At 43.4% G+C, this 23383-nt stretch overlaps 1 protein-coding gene across 1 annotated transcript in view; it reads right to left on the reverse strand.

The window, feature by feature from the left end:
• Window positions 1-23383, reverse strand: part of ccdc3a (coiled-coil domain containing 3a) — an 80440-nt gene that overhangs the window by 45580 nt on the left and 11477 nt on the right. The window lies entirely within an intron of this gene.

The raw sequence follows: 23383 nt of genomic DNA on the forward strand, positions 1-23383 counted from the left end.
AACTTGTACAGAACCTTGTGTAGAGTGTAATTGGACGCCATAGATGTCAGACGTAGGCAAATAAACTCCTGTTCCTGTAACCCTCCATCTCTTAGATATTCTGTTCCAAGCGTAAATTGCATCAGAATATTACAGAATGAATATGTGGTCGGTGGCGTAACTGGACTAATAACCCAGAGACCCAGGGTATTTCTCTGGGTACATGGATTCGGATCCTACCACAGCAGAAGGTGGAATTTGAATTTAATTAATAAAAATCTGGAATTAAAAGCTAGTCTAATGATGGCCATGAAACCATTGTCGATTGTTGTAAAAACCCATCTGGTTCACTAATGTCCTTTAGGGAAGGAAATCTGCCATCCTTACCTGGTCTGGCCTACATGTGACTCCAGACCCACAGCAATGTGGTTAATTCTTAACTGCCCTCTGAAATGGCCTAGCAAGCCACTCAGTTGTACTTAACCGCTATGAAGTCAATAAAAAGGAATGAAACCAGACAGACCACCTGAGATCGACCTAGGCACCGGAAACAACAACGGCAAACCCAGCCCTGTCGACCCTGTGAAGTCCTCCTTACTAACATCTGGGGGCTTGTGCCAAAGTTGGGAGAGCTGTCTCACAGACTAGTCAAGCAACAGCCTGACGTAGTCATCCTCACGGAATCTTACCTTACAGACAATGTCCCAGACACTGCCATCACAATCCCCGGGTATGTATTGTCCCACCGGCAGGACAGACCCACCAGAGCTGGTGGCACAGTGGTATACAGTAGGGAGGGAGTTTCCCTGGGAGTCCTCAACATCGACTCCGGACCCCATGAAGTCTCATGGGCAAGGTAACCTCCTACTGATTACCACCTACCGTCCTCCCTCAGCTGATGACTCAGTACTCCTCCATGTTGAACACCACTTGGAGGAAGCACGGAGGGTGGCAAGGGCACAAAATGTACTCTGGGTGGGGGACTTCAATGTCCATCACCAAGAGTGGCTCAGTAGCACCACTGCTGACTGAGCTGGTCGAGTCCTAAAGGACATAGCTGCTAGACTGGGTCTGCGGCAGGTGGTGGGGGAACCAACGCGAGGGAAAAACATACTTGACCTTGTCCTCACCAATCTGCCTGCCGCAGATGCTTCTGTCCATGACTGTATTGGTAGGAGTGACCACCGCACAGTCCTTGTGGAGACGAAGTCCCGCCTTCACATTGAGGATACCATCGTGTTGTGTGGCACTATCACGTGCAAAATGGGATAGATTTCGAACAGATCTAGCAATGCAAAACTGGGCATCCATGAGGCGCTGTGGGCCATCAGCAGCAGCAGAATTGTACTCAACCACAATCTATAACCTCATGGCCCGGCATATCCCCCACTCTACCATTACCATCAAGCCAGGAGACCAACCCTGGTTCAATGAAGAGTGCAGGAGGGCATGCCAGGAGCAGCACCAGGCATACCTCAAAATGAGGGGTCAACCTGGTGAAGCTATAACACAGGACTATCTGCGTGCCAAACTGCGTAAGCAGCATGAGATAGACAGAGCTAAACAGTCCCATAACCAACGATCAGATCTAAGCTCTGAAGTCCTGCCACATCCAGTCATGAATGGTGGTGGACAATTAAACAACTAACTGGAAGAGGTGGCTCCACAAATATCCCCATCCTCAATGATGGGGGAGCCCAGCAAATCAGTGCGAAAGATAAGGCTGAAGCATTTGCAACAAATTTCAGCCATAAGTGCCGAGTTGATGATTCATCTCGGCCTCCTCCTGAAGTCCCCAGTATCACAGATGCCAGACTTCAGCCCATTCGATTTACTCCGCGTGAAATCAAGAAACGACTGAAGGCACTGGATACCGCAAAAGCTATGGGCCCTGACAATATTCCGGCAATAGTACTGAAGACCTGTGCTCCAGAACTTGCTGCGCCCCTAGCCAAGCTGTTCCAGTACAGCTTCAACACTGGCATCTACCCTGTAATGTGGAAAATTGCCCAGGTATGTCCTGCACACAAAAAGCAGGACAAGTCCAACCCGGCCAATTACCGCCCCATCAATCTACTCTCAATTATTAGTAAAGTGATGGCATCAACCATGCCATCAAGCGGCACTTGCTTAGCAATAACCTGCTCAGTGACACTCAGTTTGGATTCTGCCAGGGCCACTCAGCTCCTGACCTCATTACAGCCTTGCTTCAAACATGGACAAAAGAGCTGAACAAGCGGTGAGGTGAGAGTGACTGCCCTTGACATCAAGGCAGCATTTAACCGAGTATGGCATTAAGGAGCCTTAGCAAAACTGAGGTCAATGGGAATCAGGGGGAAAACCCTCCGCTGGTTGGAGTCATACCTAGCACAAAGGAAGATGGTTGTGGTTGTTGGAGGTCAATCATCTGAGCTCCAGGACATCACTGCAGGAGTTCCTCAGGGTAGTGTCCTAGGCCCAACCATCTTTAGCTGCTTCATCAATGATCTTCCTTCAATCATAAGGTCAGAAGTGGGGATGTTCGCTGATGATTGCACAATGTTCAGCACCATTCGTGACTCCTCAGATACTGAAGCAGTCCGTGCAGAAGTGCAGCAAGACCTGGACAATATCCAGGCTTGGGCTGAGATGTGGCAAGTAACATTCGCGCCACACAAGTGCCAGGCAATGACCATCTCCAACAAGAGAGAATCTAACCATCTCCCCTTGACATTCAACGGCATTACCATTGCTAAATCCCCCACTATCCACATCCTAGGGGCTACCATTGACCAGAAACTGAACTGGAGTAGCCATATAAATACCATGGCTACAAGAGCAGGTCAGAGGCTAGGAATCCTGAGGCGGGTAACTCATCTCCTGACTCCCCAAAGCCTGTCCACCATCTACAAGGCACAAGTCAGGAGTGTGATGGAATACTCTCCACTTGCCTGGATGGGTGCAGCTCCAACAACACTCAAGAAGCTCGACACCATCCAGGACAAAGCAGCCTGCTTGATTGGCACCCCATCTACAAACATTCACTCCCTCTACCACTGACGCACAGTGGCAGCAGTATGTACCATCTACAAGATGCACTGCAGCAATGCACCCAGGCTCCTTAGACAGCACCTTCCAAACCCACGACCTCTACCAACAAGAAGGACAAGGGCAGCAAATACATGGGAACACCACCACCTGCAAGTTCCCCTCCAAGTCACACATCATCTTGATTTGGAACTATATCGCCGTTCCTTCACTGTCGCTTGGTCAAAATCCTGGAACTCCCTTCCTAACAGCACTGTGGGTGTACCTACCCCAAATTGCATACAGCGGTTCAAGATGGCAGCTCACCACCACCTTCTCAAGGGCAATTAGGGATGGGCAATAAATGCTGGCCTGGCCAGTGACGCCCACATCCCATGAATGAATAACAAAAAAGATCATCTCAGGATCAGATATGACACTAAGGTTGTGAACAGTCTGCTTCGGCCTCAGACAGTTGCCAGGGAGAGGATGCAGTGAGTTGCGAGAGAACAGAGTTTACGGCGGGACCAAAGACAATGATTTTGGTCTTCCAATATTTAGTTGAAGGAAGTTTCTGCTCATCCAGTACAGGATGTCAGACAATCAACGTGACAAATTAGAGACAGTGGAGAGGTCAAGAGAGAAATAAAATTAGGAATATATATAATATACATGTAAACTGGTCAGTGGGGCGCCCAAAGCTCCCCTTCAAGGATGCTTGCAAGCATGACATGAAGGCCCTAAATGTTGACTATTGCACTTGGGAGTCACTAGCTGGTGAAACAGGGAAATGGCGACACATCCTGTGGACTGCTGTGGAATACCACGACGACCAGTTGCTTCAGCAGCTTGGCAACAGGCGCCAACGTCAAAAATAACAACTCACAGCGTCACTTGGCAGCTTCACGTGCGGCACTTGTGGCAGAACCTGCCTCTCAAGGATTGGCCTTCACAGCCATCAGCAGTGGTGCACCAAGAGAAGACACCCCACCTAAATGGATTGTTAGCTGCATGTCCATCATCTTTTGTAGATGGAAGGATGTCAACCACACATGGAAAATGATATAAGATCCTGGAAAATGTCCAAAATCAAAGCAAGAGACCAAAATGAAATAAAATATTTTTGAGTTACAGACGGAAGGGTATGACCCAGGATGTCTGTTGTAAATAAATTTAATTGATTATGTCACTTTTTGTTGAATGGCAAAATCTGGTAAAAGGTAAAAAAGTGATTTTCAGTTATCTTCTGAAGCTTGTGCAAACACTGGCGTTTTGAAGACAATTAATGGAAAGTTGATCGTATGACTATGAGTAATCCTTGTCAGGTGAATGCCTTCTCCAAATTAAGGTTTCGGATCAGCTAAGTACCAAAAGTTCTACCAGAGGGTATAGATTTAATGTGGTTGACAATAGAACCAGAGGCAACATGAGGAAAAATGTTTTTATACAATGTACAGTTAGGGTTTGGAATGCAATGCAGGGATATGGGGAAAGAGCAGGAGAGTGCAACTGATTGGATTGCTATTTTAAAGACCCAGTACCGGCTCGATGGACTGAATGGCCTCCTTCTATGCTGTACTATTCTATGATTCAATGATTTTAAACAGCAGCTGGCAATTTGATCCAAGCCAGCAACATGTGACCCTATTTCAGCTCCTTTAATGCCTATCAATCGGTATCTCAAACTCTCCTCCTCCAATTCCTACCAGCTTTCAATAGTCCCCTGCTATTTTTTGTCCTCTTCCCAGTACATTTTCCACACTATTTATGTTGTTACTAAATTTGGACATCACTCTTACAACAACAGGAAATACACTGAAGAGCAGATAAACTTGGGACCATGACTACTGAGGAAATATATAGGCCATTTCACTGGCACTGAGAATGTTGGATAACCCTATATCCAATGAACTACCTGTCCAACAAAAGAAAGCCTGGGAGAAAGTGATGAACACACACTGCATTTATGAAGTGCTGATTGTATTATTTGTCCTTTTAACAGCAACAAGTTTCCTGTTTTATTAGTTAACAGACCACTTGATGTCCCTTGACACATACTGAAGCACTGAAAACACATCAATTTTACTGTCTACTCACATTAAAAACAGTAAAAAAAAATTATGAAAGAAATTTAATTTTGTTCTGCAATCTAAAAACAGCTTTACTATCAGCTCTGAACTGGATTTATAAGTAACAATCTTTTAAGTATAAAGAAATGACAGCATCATCCTTTGCGATTTCAAATTTTTCCCTTCCCCTTTGTTTAGGATAGAAATGCAATACTGTACTAATGTGTCTCCTGGCTTGGGTTAATTCGGGTCCAGTACTCTTGTAGGACTATCTACGTACTGGCTCAAAAAGCTCTCCAGTATGCATTTTAAGAATTCCACCCCCTTTAAGCCTTTTGCACTAAGACTATCCCAGTTGATATTGGGGAAGTTGAAATCCCCTACTATTATTACCTTATTATTTTTACACCTGTCTGAGATTTGCCTACATATCTGCTCCTTTATCTCTCCCTGACTGTTTGGGGGCCTGTAGTGCACTCCCAACCAAGTGATTGCCCCCTTTTTTTTTAAGTTCTACCCATATGGCCTCATTTGAGGAACCTTCTAAGATATCATCCCTCCTTACTGCAGTAATTGACTCCTTGACCAACAGTGCAATGCCACCTCCTCTTTTACCACCCCCCCCCCCCAACCCTGTCATGCCTGAAGATTCTATGCCCTGGAATATTGAGCTGCCAGTCCTGCCCCTCCCTCAACCATGTCTCTGTGATAGCAATAATATCATAATGCCATGTGCTAATCAATACCCTTAATTCATCTGCCTTACTAGAAGAAAGACTCCTTGCATTAAAATAGATGCAATCCAGCCTTGATTTTTCACTTGTGCCTTAACAGGTCTATATTTGCTCTGCCTTCCAGACTGACTCATTTTCTCTTCTATATTTGACTGTGCATCACCCCCTACTGTAACTCCACTCTGTATCCCATCCCCCTGCCAATTTAGTTTAAACCACCTCCCCCCGCACCCCCAACAGCACTAGCAAACCTCCCAGCAAGGATGCTGGTCCCATTCCAATTCAGGTGCAACCCGTCCAATTTGTACAGGGCCCACCTTTGCCAGAAACAGACCCAGTGATCCAGGAAACTAAAGCCTTCCCTCCTGCACCACCTCCTCAGCCATGCATTCATCTGCTCTATCCTCCTATTTCTATTCTCACTAACACGTGGCACTGGGAGTAATCCAGAGATGACAGCCTTTGAGGTCCTGCTTTTTAATCTGCTACCTAGCTCCCTAAATTCTTGTTGCAGGACCTCATCCCTCTTTCTACCTATGTCGTTGATACCAATGTGTACCACGACCTCTGACTGTTCACCTTCTCCCTTCAGAATGTCCTGCAGCCGCTCCAAGACATCCTTGCCCCTAGCATCGGGGAGGCAACATACCATCCTGGAGACTCGTTTGAGGCCACAGAAACGCCTGTCTGTTCCCCGTACAAAGAACAAAAGAACAAAGAACAGTACAGCATAGGAACAGGCCATTCGGCCCTCCAAGCCTGCGCCGATCTTGATGCCTGCCTAAATTAAAATCTTCTGCACTTCCGGGGTCCGTATCCCTCTATTCCCATCCTATTCATGTATTTGTCAAGATGCCTCTTAAACGTCTCTATGGTACCTGCTTCCACCACCTCCCCCGGCAACAAGTTCCATGCACTCACCACCCTCTGTGCAAAGAACTTGCCTCGCACATCCCCTCTAAAGTTTGCCCCTGTCACCATAAACCTATGTCCCCTAGCAACTGACTCTTCCACCCTGGGAAAAAGCTTCTGACTATCCACTCTGTCCATGCCGCTTATAACTTTATAAACCTCTATCATGTCGCCCCTCCACCTCCGTCATTCCAGTGAAAACAATCCCAGTTTATCCAACCTCTCCTCATAGCTAATGCCCTCCAGACCTGGCAACATCCTGGTAAACCTCTTCTGTACCCTCTCCAAAGCCTCCACATCCTTCTGGTAGTGTGGCGACCAGAATTGCACGCAATATTCTAAGTGTAGCCTAACTAAAGTTCTGTACAGCTGCAGCATGACTTGCCTATTTTTATACTCTATGCCCCGACCAATGAAGGCAAGCATGCCATATGCCTTCTTGACTACCTTATCCACCTGTGTTGCCACTTTCAGTGATCTGTGGACCTGTACGCCCAGATCTCTCTGCCTGTCAATACTCCTAAGGGTTCTGCCATTTACTGTATACCTCCCACCTACATTAGACCTTCCAAAATGCATTACCTCACATTTGTCCGAATTAAACTCCATCTGCCATTTCTCCGCCCAAGTCTCCAACCGATCTATATCCTGCTGTATCCTCTGACAATCCTCGTCACTGTCCGCAACTCCACCAACCTTTGTGTCATCCGCAAACTTACTAATCAGACCAGCTACATTTTCCTCCAAATCATTTATATATACTACAAACAGCAAAGGTCCCAGCACTGATCCCTGCGGAACACCACTAGTCACATCCCTCCATTCAGAAAAACACCCTTCCACTGCTACCCTCTGTCTTCTATGACTGAGCCAGTTCTGTATCTATCTTGCCAGCTCACCTCTGATCCCATGTGACTTCACCTTTTGTATCAGTCTGCCATGAGGGACCTTGTCAAAGGCTTTACTGAAGTCCATATAGATAACATCCACCGCCCTTCCTTCATCAATCATCTTTGTCACTTCCTCAAAAAACTCAATCAAATTAGTGAGGCACGACCTCCCCTTCACAAAACCATGCTGCCTCTCGCTAATAAGTCCATTTGTTTCCAAATGGGAGTAAATCCTGTCCCGAAGAATCCTCTCTAATAATTTTCCTACCACTGACGTAAGGCTCACCGGCCTATAATTTCCTGGATTATCCTTGCTACCCTTCTTAAACAAAGGAACAACATTGGCTATTCTCCAGTCCTCTGGGACCTCACCTGTAGCCAATGAGGATGCAAGGATTTCTGTCAAGGCCCCAGCAATTTCTTCCCTTGACTCCCGACTGAATCCCGTATCAGTATGGCTCTCCCACTCTTTTTCACCCCCTCCTGTGCAGCAGAGCCATCCGTGTTGCCACGAACTTGGCTGTTGCTGCTTTCCCCTGGGAGGCCATCCCCCCCAACAGCATCCAAAGAGGTATATCTGTTTGAGAGAGGGATGGCCACAGGGGACCCCTGCACTACCTGCCTGCACCTACTACTCCTCCTGGTGGTCACCCATCCCTTTTCTGCCTCTACAGCCATTACCTGCGGTGTGACCACCTCGCTAAACGTGCTATCAACGACGTCTTCTGCATCACGGATGCTCCACAATGGGTCCATCCGCAGCTCCAGCTGTGCAATGAGGTCAGCTAGCATATGCAGCTGGACACACTTCCTGCACACATGGTCGCCAGCAACACTGGAAGTGTCCCTGATTTCCCACATAGCGCAGGAGGAGCATGCCACGGGCTGAGCTCTCCTGCCATGACTTAGCCTTAGATTAAGCTCCTTGGTTACTCCCTTTAAGTTAGAGTACTAATTACGCTAGGGACCTTATTCTACTCCAAACACTACCTACTACATTCTAAATTCCCTATCTTTACTTTTACTTCAGCTATTGAAAATAGTAAAAAAAAAGGTAGAAATACCCACCTGTTCCTACTTACCAATCAGCTGCTTCCCCTTGCAACGCGTCACTTTCTGAACTGTGACATCAGTCGTGGAAATATCTCGCTGTCCCTGTGAGAGTATGCCTCTTTTAAGCTGCTGGAACTCCTGCTCGCCGGGTGCCTGTCTCCTCACAGGTCCGCTCGGTCTTGCTCTGTCCCTGGCCTCTCGTAGCCTCCTTTAAGCTGCTGGAACTCCCGCTCGCCGGTGCCTGTCTCCTCACAGGTCCACTCGGTCTCGCTCACACAGTCTTCTTTTCATCTTACTACTTTACCAACAAATATAGAAAAAGGCTAAAGTGCACATGCATACACTGTGCAAATACAAGCACTCAGGTCACATGCCCAACGACGATGTTAATTACTCAATTAGGAATTAGGAATCTAAGAACTTTGGAACAAGAGGAGGCCATTTAGGCCCTTGAGCCTGTTCTACTACCATTCAGTGAGATTATGGCTGATCTGCAACCTAACCCCATATACCAGCCTTATACCCATATCCCTTAATACCTTTGGCTCACAAAATTATATCAATCTCAGGTTTAAAGTTAACAGTTGATCTTACATCAATTGTCATTTGCGGGAGAGAGTTCCAAACTTCTCCCACCCTTTGTTTAAAGTGTTTCCTAATTTCACTCCTGATAGATCTGGCTCTAAGTTTCAGGGTATACCCCTCGTCCTGGACTCACCAACCCTATCTGTTCTCCTTAATATCTTGAAAACTTCGATCAAATCAACCCTTAACCTTCTGAATTCCAAGGAATAAAACACTAGTTAGTTAAATCTCTCCACTTAGCTTAACCCTTGGAGTCCAAATACCATTCTGGTAAATCTATGCTGCATTCCCCCCAAAGCCAATATACCCTTCCTAAGGTGTGATGCCCAAAACTGCTCACAATACTCAAGGTGTGGTCTAACCAGGGCTCCGTACAGCTGAAGCATGACTTCTACCCCCTTGTATTCTATTCCTCTAGAATAGAATATCTTATTTACTAATCAGAAATGCAATTAGCCACATCTGGATCCCCAGTTAGCTGCATGTAGCTAGTATCCAATGTACTGTCAGAAAGAAATATAAGAAAGATATAAATGCAAGTCTTCGTTTTCTTTCTAAGGTATTGGACAACACTGCACTAGAATTTCTCAAGCCAAATCTTTATATTCCCACAAGCACCTATATGATATTTTTCTAATATACTATACTGAGCCATAGGACAGACATTTAATCACTTCCTCTTCTATCTTTGGCAGGTCCCATGTCTGTTGCCTGTGTTCTAACCCCCACCAAGTCCCATTCATCCATCACCCCTGTGCTCGCTGACCTACACTGGTTCCCAGTTAAGCAATGCTTCGATTTTAAAATTCTCATCCTTGTTTTCAGATCACTCCATGGCTTCACCCTTTCCTACCTCTGTAATCTCCTCCAGCCCTACGACCCTCTAAGATATCTGTGTTCCTCCAATTCTGGCCTCTTGAGCATCCCCGACCTTACATTGGGATTCAAAGCTGCCCCACCATTGGTGATCATGCCTTCAGCTGCTTGGGTCCTACGTTCTGGAATTCCCTCCCTAAACCTCTCTGCCTCTCTACCTCATTTTCCTCCTTTAAGGCACTCTTTATAACCTACCTCTTTGACCTAGCTTTTGATTATCTGCCCTAATATCTCTACAGGTGGCTCAGTGTCATATTTTGCTTTATAACGCTCCTCAGTGTCATATTTTGCTTTATAATGCTCCTGTGCAGTGCCTTGGGATGTTTTATTACATTAAAGGCACAATATAAATACAAGCTGTTATTGCTGTTGTCCAATATTGCATTTACATTTCATCACTGCCACGGACTAAAATCCCAATTTTGGTGCCAAGCCTATTGTGTAAATGAAGCAGTACTTTATTAATAGTGCATCGGCCAGTTTATTACAAGAGGTGTTCCCCTTCCCCTCGCTCCCCACTCCCCCACGGATATTAATAGAGGAATAGCAACAGTGTCAGTGGATGTAGAAAGCCACCTCAGGCAGTGCAAGCCACTGTAAGTGGCCATTTTTCTTACCACAAGCAGTTTTGCAATATGAACTATCATAAGAGTGACAGTGGACAAAGTGTACTCTAAAGATCCAACGAAACATAATTCAAACCAACCAATCATCTGACTTTGTACAATTGTAACTGTACACTTGTGTACAGTTCTGGGCACCACACTATAGGAAGGATGTGATTGCACTGGAGAGGGTGAAGAGGAGATTCACCAGGATGTTGCCATGGCTGGAGCATTTCAGCTATGAAGAGAGATTGAAAAGGCTAGGGTTGTTTTCGTTAGAGCAGAGAAGGCTGAGGGGGGACATGATTGAGGTATACAAAATTATGAGGGGCATTGATAGGTTAGATAGGAAAAAACTTTTTCCCTTAGTGGGGGTGTCAATAAACAGGGGGCATAGATTTAAAGTAAGGGGCAGGAAGTTTAGAGGGGATTTGAGGAAAGATTTTTCTACCCAGAGGGTGGTTGGAATCTGGAACGCACTGCCTGAAGAGGTAGTTGAGGCAGGAACCCTCACAACATTTAAGACGTTTTTAGATGAGCACTTGAAATGTCATAGCATACAAGGCTATGGGCCAAGTGCTGGAAAATGGGATTAGAATAGTTAGGTGCTTGATGGCTGGCACAGACACGATGGGCCATAGGGCCTGTTTCTGTGCTGTATAACTCTATAATTCTATGACTGTGACTTTAACACCACGCTGCAAACAGATTCAAAGTATTTACATATGTAGAACAAGTTAACAATTCAGTTCATAGTAAGATTATGCATTGTCTGCTTAATATTCCCTTTGAAGTCTGACCCACTATGATTAGGTAGCATTAGAGCTGAAGGTTTTTGAAAATTAATTTGGGTTTTATTTTTGGACCTTATATTGGATTCAAAGCTGACAACACATAGGGAGAGAAAATGCTACAAGTAAGGCCATTCCAGATTCGCAACAGGGAGCTGTGGGAAAAACATGAAGAAAAAGACAGCTTTATCTTTTTGCCTTATCTGCAAAAGGTGCAAGACAAATGTCGTTAATACTCATGGAGTCATGGATTAGTATTTCTCATCTCAGCCTGTAAACATGCCAAAAAGAGATGGACTCATTCTGTTTCAGAAAAGTGCAAACACTTCTATCCTGTGCAATTTTAGGGGTACAACAGTATATCGATTTTACATTGTGTAAATGATCCCTGGATCAGACCATTTAAGGGAAACTTCAGAAAGTAAAGGTTAAGACTTACGTTAATCCTACTTTAATTTCATGGATCAAGAAACAGATCAAGTGCTTCAGATTACAGAACTATGATGACAATGAACAAACTAAATAGTTTCACAATAGATTGTAAATTTCATTTCTAAGAAGAATTTTTCAACTTTAAATCTTGCCTCACATAATTTGACATTATTTGATTTAGCAGATACTTTGGGCATTCCACCGTAACTGTTTAAAAAGGTTGATTTCTCTTTATTTGGGTAATTTTAGGTAGTTTTGGTGAAGCTAGGTGATTCTTACAATCACTGCACAGCAAAAAAGTAATGGGAAACCTTTTAACTCATGGTAATTCATTCATAACTGCTATTCTAGCTACTATCAATGGACTCACCAAAGACCAAGGCCTGGACTCTCTATCTCAGTACTCAACTACTCCTGGATACTTCCTAGTTCCTGGATCAGAACAGCATCGGGACAGTTCTGGAGGCATGTCATTTATCCATCTTTTTCTGTTGGATAGTGAATAGGATTATCTAAATATAAGTTTTTTTTTAAATGAAGTCCTTTAGACTGCCAGTTGTTCTAGGAAATTCCTGTCTCCTGGCTAAACATTTTTTTACATTTTCAACTAATATTGTGATGCAATATTAAAATGAAACTGGAATGTACAACAGCAGGAAGAGACGACCAGAAATTATGAACTAGAACTTCTAACTGTATGACAAGGGAAGATGGAGAAAGTGGATCAATAGCCAGGACACTGAAATCAATAATGAAACACATATACTTACTTAAAGCAGATCTCTTGTGGTATTGCTTGCAGAAAGTTGGAGATACACCGCTTTATAAAGATAGGTATGTCACACCACGTCACAGAGTCATAATGACAGAGAAGGAGACCATTCAGCCCATCAAGTCCACACCAGCTCTCTTCAGAGCAATCCAATCAGTCCCTTTCCCTGGCTCTAACCCCATAGCCCTGTAAGTTTATTTCACTCAAGTGCCCATCCAATTTCCTTTTGTGTACAATATACACCTAGGGGGAATTGTATGTAACTTGGCCTGTCCTTTGAGCTCACAATGTCTTACTGCTCTAAATAGATACCTTCTAAGGTCAATTGCTATTCAATTGTAATGCCTCCGATGCCATTCTTTTTATCTTACAGTCTGGCTGGAAACGGCAGCTCTATCCTCAAAGGAAATAGTGCAATATAAACAAGGCTCCTTTACTGCTGCTGGAGCAACACAAAACCACCTCAGACGGGGTTTTCCAAATCTCCCCTGGTGGTAGAATTGTTGCCAGAGTTGTAAAGGGCTGATAGCCATAATTTCTGACTGCATGCAGACTAATCACTGAGTCCACACATATGAACTAGCAGGGAGGATTGTTGGCCTGTATGACATCAGTGAAACTCTATGGCCAGGTAATAAAGGCTTCTAATGCATCTTTTAAGTAACAGTGCATGTGCATGTTTTTTTTTCTGTTGTTGTCCAGTACTGTGGTATCTGATCCATCATATAAATTGGCTGGATTACAGAGTACCAGGAGGCTATCATAGAATCACTTCGACCTGAAGTAGTATTGCAACATGAAAAGGTTAGAAGATTCCCTGCAAGTATGAGGCTGTCCCAGCTGAGTGGTGGTTGCCATTTCATCACACTATTCCTGATGCCTTTAGCCATTAAGTGATATTCCACATCTAATAGGAGTCTGGGCATGTCTGGAGGATTATCAGATCAAACAGGAGCCGAGAGAACAACATTACATGGGGATCTCACTGAGATTTATGGGGAGGTTGGTAAGTCCAGATAAACAGAGAGGGAAGAATGATAAATGAACACACTAAGAGGAAAGATGAACCAACTGGGAGAAAAGACAGCAGCCAGAGAAAAACAAACAAACTGAACTCTGTGGTGGGGTTTAACACAAGCAAATTAGAATCGGACAACAGTTTCAGCAGCGAGTCACAAACAAGGAATGGCAGTTTCACAACTGCAGCTAATATAGGGTTGTCTTAGTACAGTGCACTGGCACTCCATATATAACTGGGCATATAATTTCTACCTATTCAGGATCTTCTTTTAAAGATACTAACCAGAAGACAGTGCGATATGGCAAAAAAATTCAAAACCGTAGAAGGATCAACATTTGATCCAATACTGTCAGCCACTTTTGGCCAGGGTCCATTGTAAACAAGCTTTCAAGCTCAGCTAGAAGCGCAGATGTGCAAACAGAAATGAAGGAGAAAAGTAACTCTCATATTGTTGGCAAACTATTGCATCTGTTTATTTTGAAAGTGGTGACTTGGATATGAGTTCTTGTATAGTAAGATCATTCTTCTCAACAAAAACAATAAAAAGCTGGTGTATCTTGCAGGCTGCGGCTTATGTTTACACATGAATTTTCAATTATATTTACACAAGTGCTATAAAAACCAAATTCAGGATGTTAACAGTTGATATTACTGGGCTTTTCTGAATTCTGATAGAAAGCATTGACAACTTACCAAGAAGCATCATACTTGGATTAGGATTCTATCAATAAACTATAAACATAAAAATAAATGACCACTGCGTGCCCTCTGTGTTCCGAGTCATTTAATTGTGGTGAAATCCATATTCAGACATTTTGATAGTTTAAAAAGTAATTATTTTTATTATAGAACTTCTTAGCAGCTGAACAAATATCAGCAAACACTGTGTCAATTGAAGAAAACTAAATTCAGGATTCAGATATTGTATTTTGAGTTTTAATTGGGATTATAGATTTATGTCAGGACAGGGTCTTTTAGGTGGAATCATACCACTTTTAAAGATTTTCAGAGGTCGGAAATAAAAGCAGGTCCCAACCCTGTGCAATCTTACTAAAGGTGGCCAACTAAGGAGGTCGTTTCCGGGAATGCCTTCCAATTGAGGACGGCAGGTGGGACGTGCACCTGGCTGAAACAATGGAAAGGGCACAAAGTTGTCCAGCAGGAAGCCTCACCAGGAGAGGTGCTGCTGCGGCAGGCAGGAGAACGTGAGGTGCCCTCTGAAGATGTATGAACATTTTTTAATTATTTGTGGCCACAGCTGCCAAGCCATCATTGTGGAGGGGTCCAGCTCCACAGGATGGCCTGCGGCTGCAGCTATGACAAATGGCAGAAGCAGCTCCCGGGACAGGGAGGGGATAAATAAAGGAAATCTCGCTGGCCTCCTGGCCTGCCGCTGGGAGGTTACCTCCAGGGACCAATCAGGCTTTGCCCAAAGCATGGGGCTAATTAGCTGCCAGTAAGATCCCAGTGACATCCCCATTCTGGCCCCAAGTGGCTACTTAATTGTCACTAATTGGCTACTGGGCAGGTAGTCATTTCCATTGCTCATCCGCCACCAGCGTCGGGTGGCTAACCCAACACGCCATTTTCAAAATTTCTCTCCCTCGCAAGTCACCTCCATGCAGCTGGTAAGATTCCAGCTTTTTTATTTATTCGCAGGACACAGGCATCACTTATTGCCCATTCCTAATTGCCCTTAAGAAGGTGGTGGTAAGCCACCTTAAATACAACTGAGTAGCTCGCTAGGCTTGCACATTGCAGTGAGTCTGGAGTCACATATAGGCCAGACCAGGTAAGGATGGCAGATTTCCTTCCCTGAAAGGACATTAGTGAACCAGATGGGTTTTCATGACAATCTGGTAGTTTCATGGTCACCATTACTGAGACTAGCTATTTAGTTCCAGATTTATTTAATTAACTGCATCTAAATTCCCCAAATACACGGTGGGATTTGAACTCATGTCTCTGGATTACTAGTGCAGTAACATAACCACTGGAAGTGGTTAGCAAATTCTGCTACCTTGGGTCCACGGTGTCAGCCAATCTGTCCCTTGATGCAGAGCTCGATACACACATAGGGAAAGCAGCTATCACCTTTGGCTGCCTTGTGAAACATCCAAGGGATAACACCAAGCTGACCCTTAGGACCAAGCTGATGGTTTATAAGGCCTGTATTCTCAGCACCTTGCTGTACGGCTGTGAAACATGGGCGACTTACAGCTACCAGGAAAAGAAGCTCAATAATTTCCAGCTTCGCTGTCTGCAGCACATTATGGGTATATCCTGACAGGCCAAAATCACAAATGTCACAGTCCTCTCAAAGGTAGAGCTCCCAAGTGTGTTGGCACTAATCAAACAGAGGCGACTTCAGTGGACTGGACACGTCCGCAGGATGGAAGGCGGTCGCATACCCAAGGACCTTTTTATGGTGAGGTAGCTAGGGGCCAGATGACCAGTGGGGCACCAAAAGCTCCCCTTCAAGGATGCTTGCAAGCGTGACATGAAGGCGAAAGAGGGAAATGGCGACACTTCCTGTGGATTGGTGTGCACGACCACAACGACCAGTTGCAACAGCAGCTTGGCAACAGGCGCCAATGTCAAAAACAACAACTCACATCGTCACTTGGCAGCTTCACATGCGGCACTTGTGGCAAAACCTGCCTCTCAAGGATTGGCCTTCACAGCCATCAGCAAAGGTGCACCAAGAGAAGACACTCCACCTAAATGGATTGTTTGCTGCGTGTCCATCGTCTTTTGTAGATGGAAGGATGCCAACCTAACATAACCACTATGCTACCATTCCCAAATGATTAGAGTGAATGGGAGATGGTGCACTAGAGTTCAATGTTTGGATTATTTATCAACTGGATTACATTTGTTCTTTGGTACTATTCATCATTATATCTATTTTGAAAACAAAAAAATTCAAGTTGAACTTTAAGTTTCCTAGCTCCATTGTAGAAAGAGGGATCAAATTTAAATTTAGTGTTAAAGCAATACAGTTAAAACACAAGAATGAAAAGAATAACAAAATAATGCAGCTTAACATAAAAGGCAAGTAAAAATAAGGATGAGATTATCATTGGGCAAAGCCAATCAATCTGATACATCAGCCCTAACTTTACAAGAATGGTAAAACTGAGATTGCGTTGACCCATGTCACAGACCCGCCTATTCCAACAGTGCAGAGAGTACAGCAAACTAAAACAACCCCTAAATTGTATAGGGAATCTAAAATCTAGTAAGGCAGCAGCTTTTAAAGGGTTGCAATTTGACATTAACGGATATGTTGTACTGGTGGCAGAGAAGTTCAGTGACATAGTGGAGACATTAAAACAAGATGTGCTCTGTAGGTGAAGCCTCTCCCAAAAGCAGGTGGGATCAAATATAAATGTGTGTTCCATGTTAACGAGACTCGTGCCTTTCTAATTCTGTCCCCCAGCTCCGATATCAAACGTCACAGAATGTGACATGCAGCAAATCAAAGGCCTAATCTTCCAATCTGCGTCCGCCACCAACAAGGATGCATCCTGCCAACGCAACTTTGAGAATCAAGGGCGATTATGTAATATAGAAACGCGATGTAAGTTTGCAGTCAGGAATTTTCATGACAATCTTTTGTCCAGTGAAGAAGAGGGAGAGAGGAAAGTGAGCAGCAAATCAAGATGCTGCCCTAGAAGAGGGTAGGGGAAAAATTAGATGATGAGTCAACCAAAATCATAGCAGTAAAAATAGTTTTAATAAGATTAATATATTAATTTTAGCACGTTTTTAATTATGATGTCAAGTCTTAAAATACAAGCAGACAAAATCTGAATTATAATATGTTTGTACATTTTAAAAATATATTTAACTGCTCACTGGTGACTATACTAGTAGCGCCCAGAGTTCTATTTTTACCCAAAATCTTTTGGCTGTGGCTTCATTTGGTCCACAGTGGAGCTGCACTAGAATTTTCAAAGAGATTTAAAAAAAGCTGCAAAAATGTACAACATTTGGTACCTCAACATTAATTTCTACCTGTCACATTGTCTGCACAGGTTCTCTTGGCTGCTGTACATTACAATCCCATTTCTTACCCAAGCTGTATTTTTGATGCTGTAACCATTTTTCTGTCATTTTTCTGTAAAGCCCTTATTTATTTACTTGGTTCAAAGAAAGTCAAAATTCTGTCAAGGTACATAATATTATAATATGGGGTTTAATTAAATCTGTACTGATCAAAGTCCAAACAAAATAAGCCCAAATTCTCACAATATGTCACGAATATTTATGTATGCTAAAACAAACAGAAGCTGATATTTAACTTGGCAATCTAACTTAAATGTACTCAAAGCATTGGATTAGTGAATTGCTCTAACTTGTCTTGTTTTCCCCTTCTTGCCCTTAACTCCCATTTTCTAATCACACCCCCAGTTTGTTTAGTGAAGCTTGAAAGAATGTGCAGTGATGGTGGTCGTACAGTTCCACATATGGAAAGAATATTTCCTCTGCATGGTATAGAGTGAATTTTGCACTCCTGGTTCAAAAAGCTGCTGGAATCACATTGTCTATGTCAGAACACTGGAAGGCTGCATATGCTGAATATCAACACTTCAGCACACCAATACTATTTAAATCAACCTGCACAACTGGTGCCTTGTGTGGGAGCACAGTGGGCTAAATCACATAAGCATGCAGCCCTTGAAGGCTCAATATTAAAGGGATGCAGCCACTCAAACAAAAGTGACTCATGGAGACAAAACTTATTCAAAGCTTTTTAAAGGCTCATCCCCTATTAGAAAAAAAAATTCCGACTGTATGGAGGGTGAGGAGGAGTGAATAACAAAGCTAAAATGATGGAAAATCCAAACATAAAGACAGGAAATGGTAAGTGTTTCCTAAAAAGAATCAGAAATATGTTTTAAAAAACTACAGTAAAAACTATTTTAAAAATTGAAAACATTTGGAAAAAACATATATAGCAACCAGCAATTTAAGAGTTAATTCAGTCATGGTGTTTACCTTTCTTCCATTCCAAGTGAAAGGAAGACATACATTTATATTGCACCTTTAATCACCACCAGACTCCCAAAGGGCTTTACAGCCAATGAAGTACTTTTGAAGTGCAGTCACTGTCGTAATGTTGCAAATGCAGCACAGCAAGCTCCCACAAGCAGCGATGTGATAATGACCAGATAATCAGTTTCTTTTAGTGTTGACTGAGGGATAAATATTTACAAGAGACCATGGAAAACTCCCTGCTCTTCTTCAAAACAGTACCATGGGATCTTTTATATCCACCTAAGAGGGCAGATAGATCCAAATAGCTACACATTCAACAGTGCAGCATTCTCTCAATCCGACACTTGGCTATCAACCTCGATTTTTTGTGCTTAAGGCCTGGATTAGGACTTGAACCCTCGACCTTCTGATGCAGAGGCAAGAGTGCTACCCACTGAGCCACAGATGACGCTTAAATAGGTACACATGGGGGGAAAAGACAGCACAGCTGGAGCAAAAGAAGCAAAATTATGCTAAACATTTATTTAAATACACTGGCTACAAATCTGGGGGCATAATGAGGTTGAGGTACAAAATGGCTAAAAGAATTCCAACAGTTTGCAAAATTGCAGCCTAGTCAGAAATTGCCGCAAGATCCATTCTCCCAATTTTCCCTGTCGTGCCTGCTCTTTTGGCATACTTGATCAGAAAATTAGCCTTTTCTGTGTAATGACATTGTAAATACATTTACAAAATATTTTGTTATACTTAACACACCAAGAAAATTTCTTTCCTCAGGGGAGGTTCTGATCATACAACTGTGCATATGACAGTAATAGTTGGTTCAAAAGACAGCTGATGGCACAAATGTTTTTTGTTCTGTTTTTTGAGGTAAGAATGCAACCAGTGAAGATAGAATGGTTTCATGAATGTGTGTGACCTCACAATGGCTTGGTTCTAATCCAGTTTATGTAATATGAGCTTCAGTCTATATGACAGAGGAAAACTGTACTCATTATATAATATTAATCAGATTGTTAAAACAAAGTGGAGTTGTTAAACGAATATTGATGCCCATCAGCTTCGCTGAGTGGAGCACGTGGAATAAACAATTTAAATTCCTGCTGACCAAGTGTGTAGACTGAATGAGGATGAAGTCATACAAGGATAGCACACAAATCATCTAAAAGTTTTAAAAATTTATCTCCCTGTTAATTTTATTTTTCAATCTTCCTTCAGGTTGTCTCACATCAGAGAATTTGTTTTTCCTTCTGCTTTTCTGAATGAGGGCAAATTGAATATTTAAAAGGACACTTACACCACAGATCATCAGCTAGATTCAATACCAGGGCAGAGAAGTGAAAGGACATGTAGCATCACTCACACTCCTTTAAAATATATCTATGCTTTTAGTTATTGTAATGTGAAGGTCTACCAGCAGTGCAAACAACTGACCATACCAGATAATGTATGTTTCAAAGTAGCACTCTGGCTACAGTGCATGATGTTCTGGCAGCATACAAGGGTGAGGGGAAGCAGCAGCAAAGTAACTTTGGTCATCCTTCCTAATTCCTTCTTTGGCTCAGCATCCATTTTCCTCAAACCTTTGTGAAGAGCCTGGGGATATTTTTCTGTGTTAAAGGTGCAATAAAAATGCAAATTGCTGTTGTTGTTGCTACTGCTGTTCTCTCTTAAAGCTGTCCTGCTACTGAATGGATGCTGAATAACTGGAATGAGATAGCCTGGAGGAAAACTGGTGTTATGAATCAGCTGCCCATTATAGAAATGACCCAATTTTCATTCATGTTGATTTCAATGGTGGCAGGTTGAAAATGCACCCTGTACGAAACTGACATGGAGCATCTGAGCGCTGTTTAGACACATCGGGGTCTAAATTGGATCGCTCCCGAAAATGGCTGGGGGTTTCACAACGTACAATAGCACCCTGCCCATTCAGTGTAATGTAGGCAACATGCCAACTTCATGCTGCCTGCACATAATAATGATTTCTGCATGCAACCAGCACTCACCATGCTCTTCATATGCTGCAAGCATTAGCAGGGGGCCCAATATTGTTACTGGCTAGCACTATGTAAAACTAGCCTGCATTTCTTAAAGGGAAGGTGCCTTGTGGCCGCTGGAGGTGCTAAAACCATTGGGAATAGTGCTGTGAGAAAAACAACACTGGCTGACCACGGAAGAAAGCGTTCACCAAGGTTTTCAGACACTGCACTGGAGATCTTGTTGGAGGAAGTGAAAAGGAGGAGTGTGTCCACGGGCTGGGGTACAGGAGGCCCTCCAGACACACGATGAGAGGGCAATGTGAGCAGATAGCCACAGATATCAATGCCAGGAGTTTAGCCCCAAGAATCTGGATATAGTACCACAAGGCATTTAATGAATTCACATGAGTGGTCAAGGACAGTGTATGCATCTTCAGTGCACCACTAGCTTCTCCACTACTCAGTTCACAATAGCCTCATCACTCACCTACCAACAATCTACCAATCAGGACTCATACCCCACATTCATATGCTCCACCTCACTCACACTCTGGGCACTGTTACAAAACCAGCAACTAACCTGTATGTAGTAGGGGTGGTCTTTAATGCTGCCTAATGCATGTTCAGTTGTGTATGGTTAAGAGGGAATATTAGCTGGAGCATGGAGATCCAACATGGCAGCACTCTTGCACACTGATTGACATAATGATCTGCCTGCTCTGCATACTTCCGGCGGGCATTAAGTGCACGCGCACTAACCCTGTTACCAACATGGCTTCCAACACGCCCTGCATCAGAAGTGTGCACGTGTGCCGCAAACACCATTTTGGAACCCTAAAGTGACTCATAGTAAAAAATGGACACTACCGTGCCCTATTTTGCCCCCTTATTTATGGGGCCTAATGAAGCATGCACACAACACATGCACTGGCTCTGAGCTATTGCAAGTTTTTCCAAGGCACATTTTGATGTGAAGTGTATACTAAGCACCGCAGCCTTTCGGCCTCAACAGCCCATAATGCAGGGCACCTGGACCTGAAGCACAGTGGAGCTGTGGTGCCGAGGAGCATGTTATCAGTTTTTGCAAAGGCCACGTCCTACAAAACAGCAGAGCATAAAGCACTTAACTAGTTTAGCAGTGAGCCAAGTATACATTATGGTTTGGGGTACTAACCTTCCAGGATTGCCATGGAGTCTCCAGGAGTTGAAGATTAATTTTCAGGATACTGTACTGAGCAACTCAGGAGAAAAATCATAGGGGCAATTTGTGGTTTTTTAAATTTTCTTTGAACATTTCTGTTTACTAGTGACAAAAATATTGGTCATATTGGGGGGAAAAAAGGCTGCTTGACTGAGAATCAAGAATCATCCAATCGACTAATGCAGTATTCACTTTCACATGAAAAGTTAACAACTGCAATATCATTACTGTAGACTTAGATGAAAAACTAATCTGCTGTTGATTACTCAAAGATTCTATGAACAATAAACAACTTTAATATGCTACCTCAGCATTCAAATATTTTTTCAAATTCTTTTATGCTGTAAAACTACTTTTCTACTTGCTTTGGAATGATTTTTTGATGATTTTTCTCCCCAGGCCTGCTGAATTACTGATATTGGTATTTGGTGCTGGAGAAAATTCCCAAGTAAAACAATAAAACAAAATGTTCTACAAGATGCCTTCCCAAAGGCCAGTAAAATGGTTTCTGTTTTTGATGCTGTCATTTTGGGATGCAGCTTTGATAAGCCAGGGAGTACGTTACTGTCTTGTGCATGGTGGAGTTTTTTTATTGTTTCATTTGAGGCAGCTAACATTTGTCAAAAGCAGTGAGATGCTAAACCCAAGGTCAATTGTTCTGACGTACGGTGATACAACTGCTATAACATGCCGCAAGGGGATATAATAGCATTTTCTTGTCCCGTTCATTGTTTAAAGTTTTTCATTTTATACCTCCAATACCCTGTTATTGGTTCAAAAATACTGAGCACCATACAAAAAGAAACATTAAAGCAGTATATTAATAAAGAAAGCTCTGTATAATACATTTATCTAAATCTTAACAAGAGTTTTCTTGCAGGATTTTGCATTAGTCCTAAATTGCTGCAGGTCAGAAGCTGGGAATCCTGCGGCGAGTAACTCAACTGTCTCCCCAGTGCCTGTCCAGCATCTTCAAGGCACGAGTCAGGAGTGTGATGGAATACTCTCCACTTGCCTGGATGGGTGCAGCTCCAAAAACACTCAAGAAGCTCGACACCATCCAAGACAAAGCAGCCAGCTTGATTGGCACCCCATTCACAAACATTCACTCCCTCCACCACCAGCACACAGTGGCAGCAATGTATACCATCTACAAGGTGCACTGCGGCAATTTGATAAAGCTCCTTAGACAGCACCTTCCAAACCCGCGACCTCTAACACCTAGAAGGGCAAGGGCAGCAGCCACATGGGAACACCACCACTTACAAGTTCCCCTCCAAGTCACACACCATCCTGACTTGGAATTATATCACTGTTCCTTCAAAATCCTGGAATTCCCTCCCTAACAGCACTGTGGGTAATCCTACACATGATGGATTGCAGCGGTTCAAGAAGGCAGCTCACCACCACCTTCTCAAGGGCAATTAGGGATGGGCAACAAATGCTGGCCTTGTCAGCGACACCCACATCC

Source organism: Heterodontus francisci, chromosome 27 (assembly GCF_036365525.1).
Source record: "Heterodontus francisci isolate sHetFra1 chromosome 27, sHetFra1.hap1, whole genome shotgun sequence".
Taxonomy (NCBI): Eukaryota; Metazoa; Chordata; class Chondrichthyes; order Heterodontiformes; family Heterodontidae; genus Heterodontus; species Heterodontus francisci.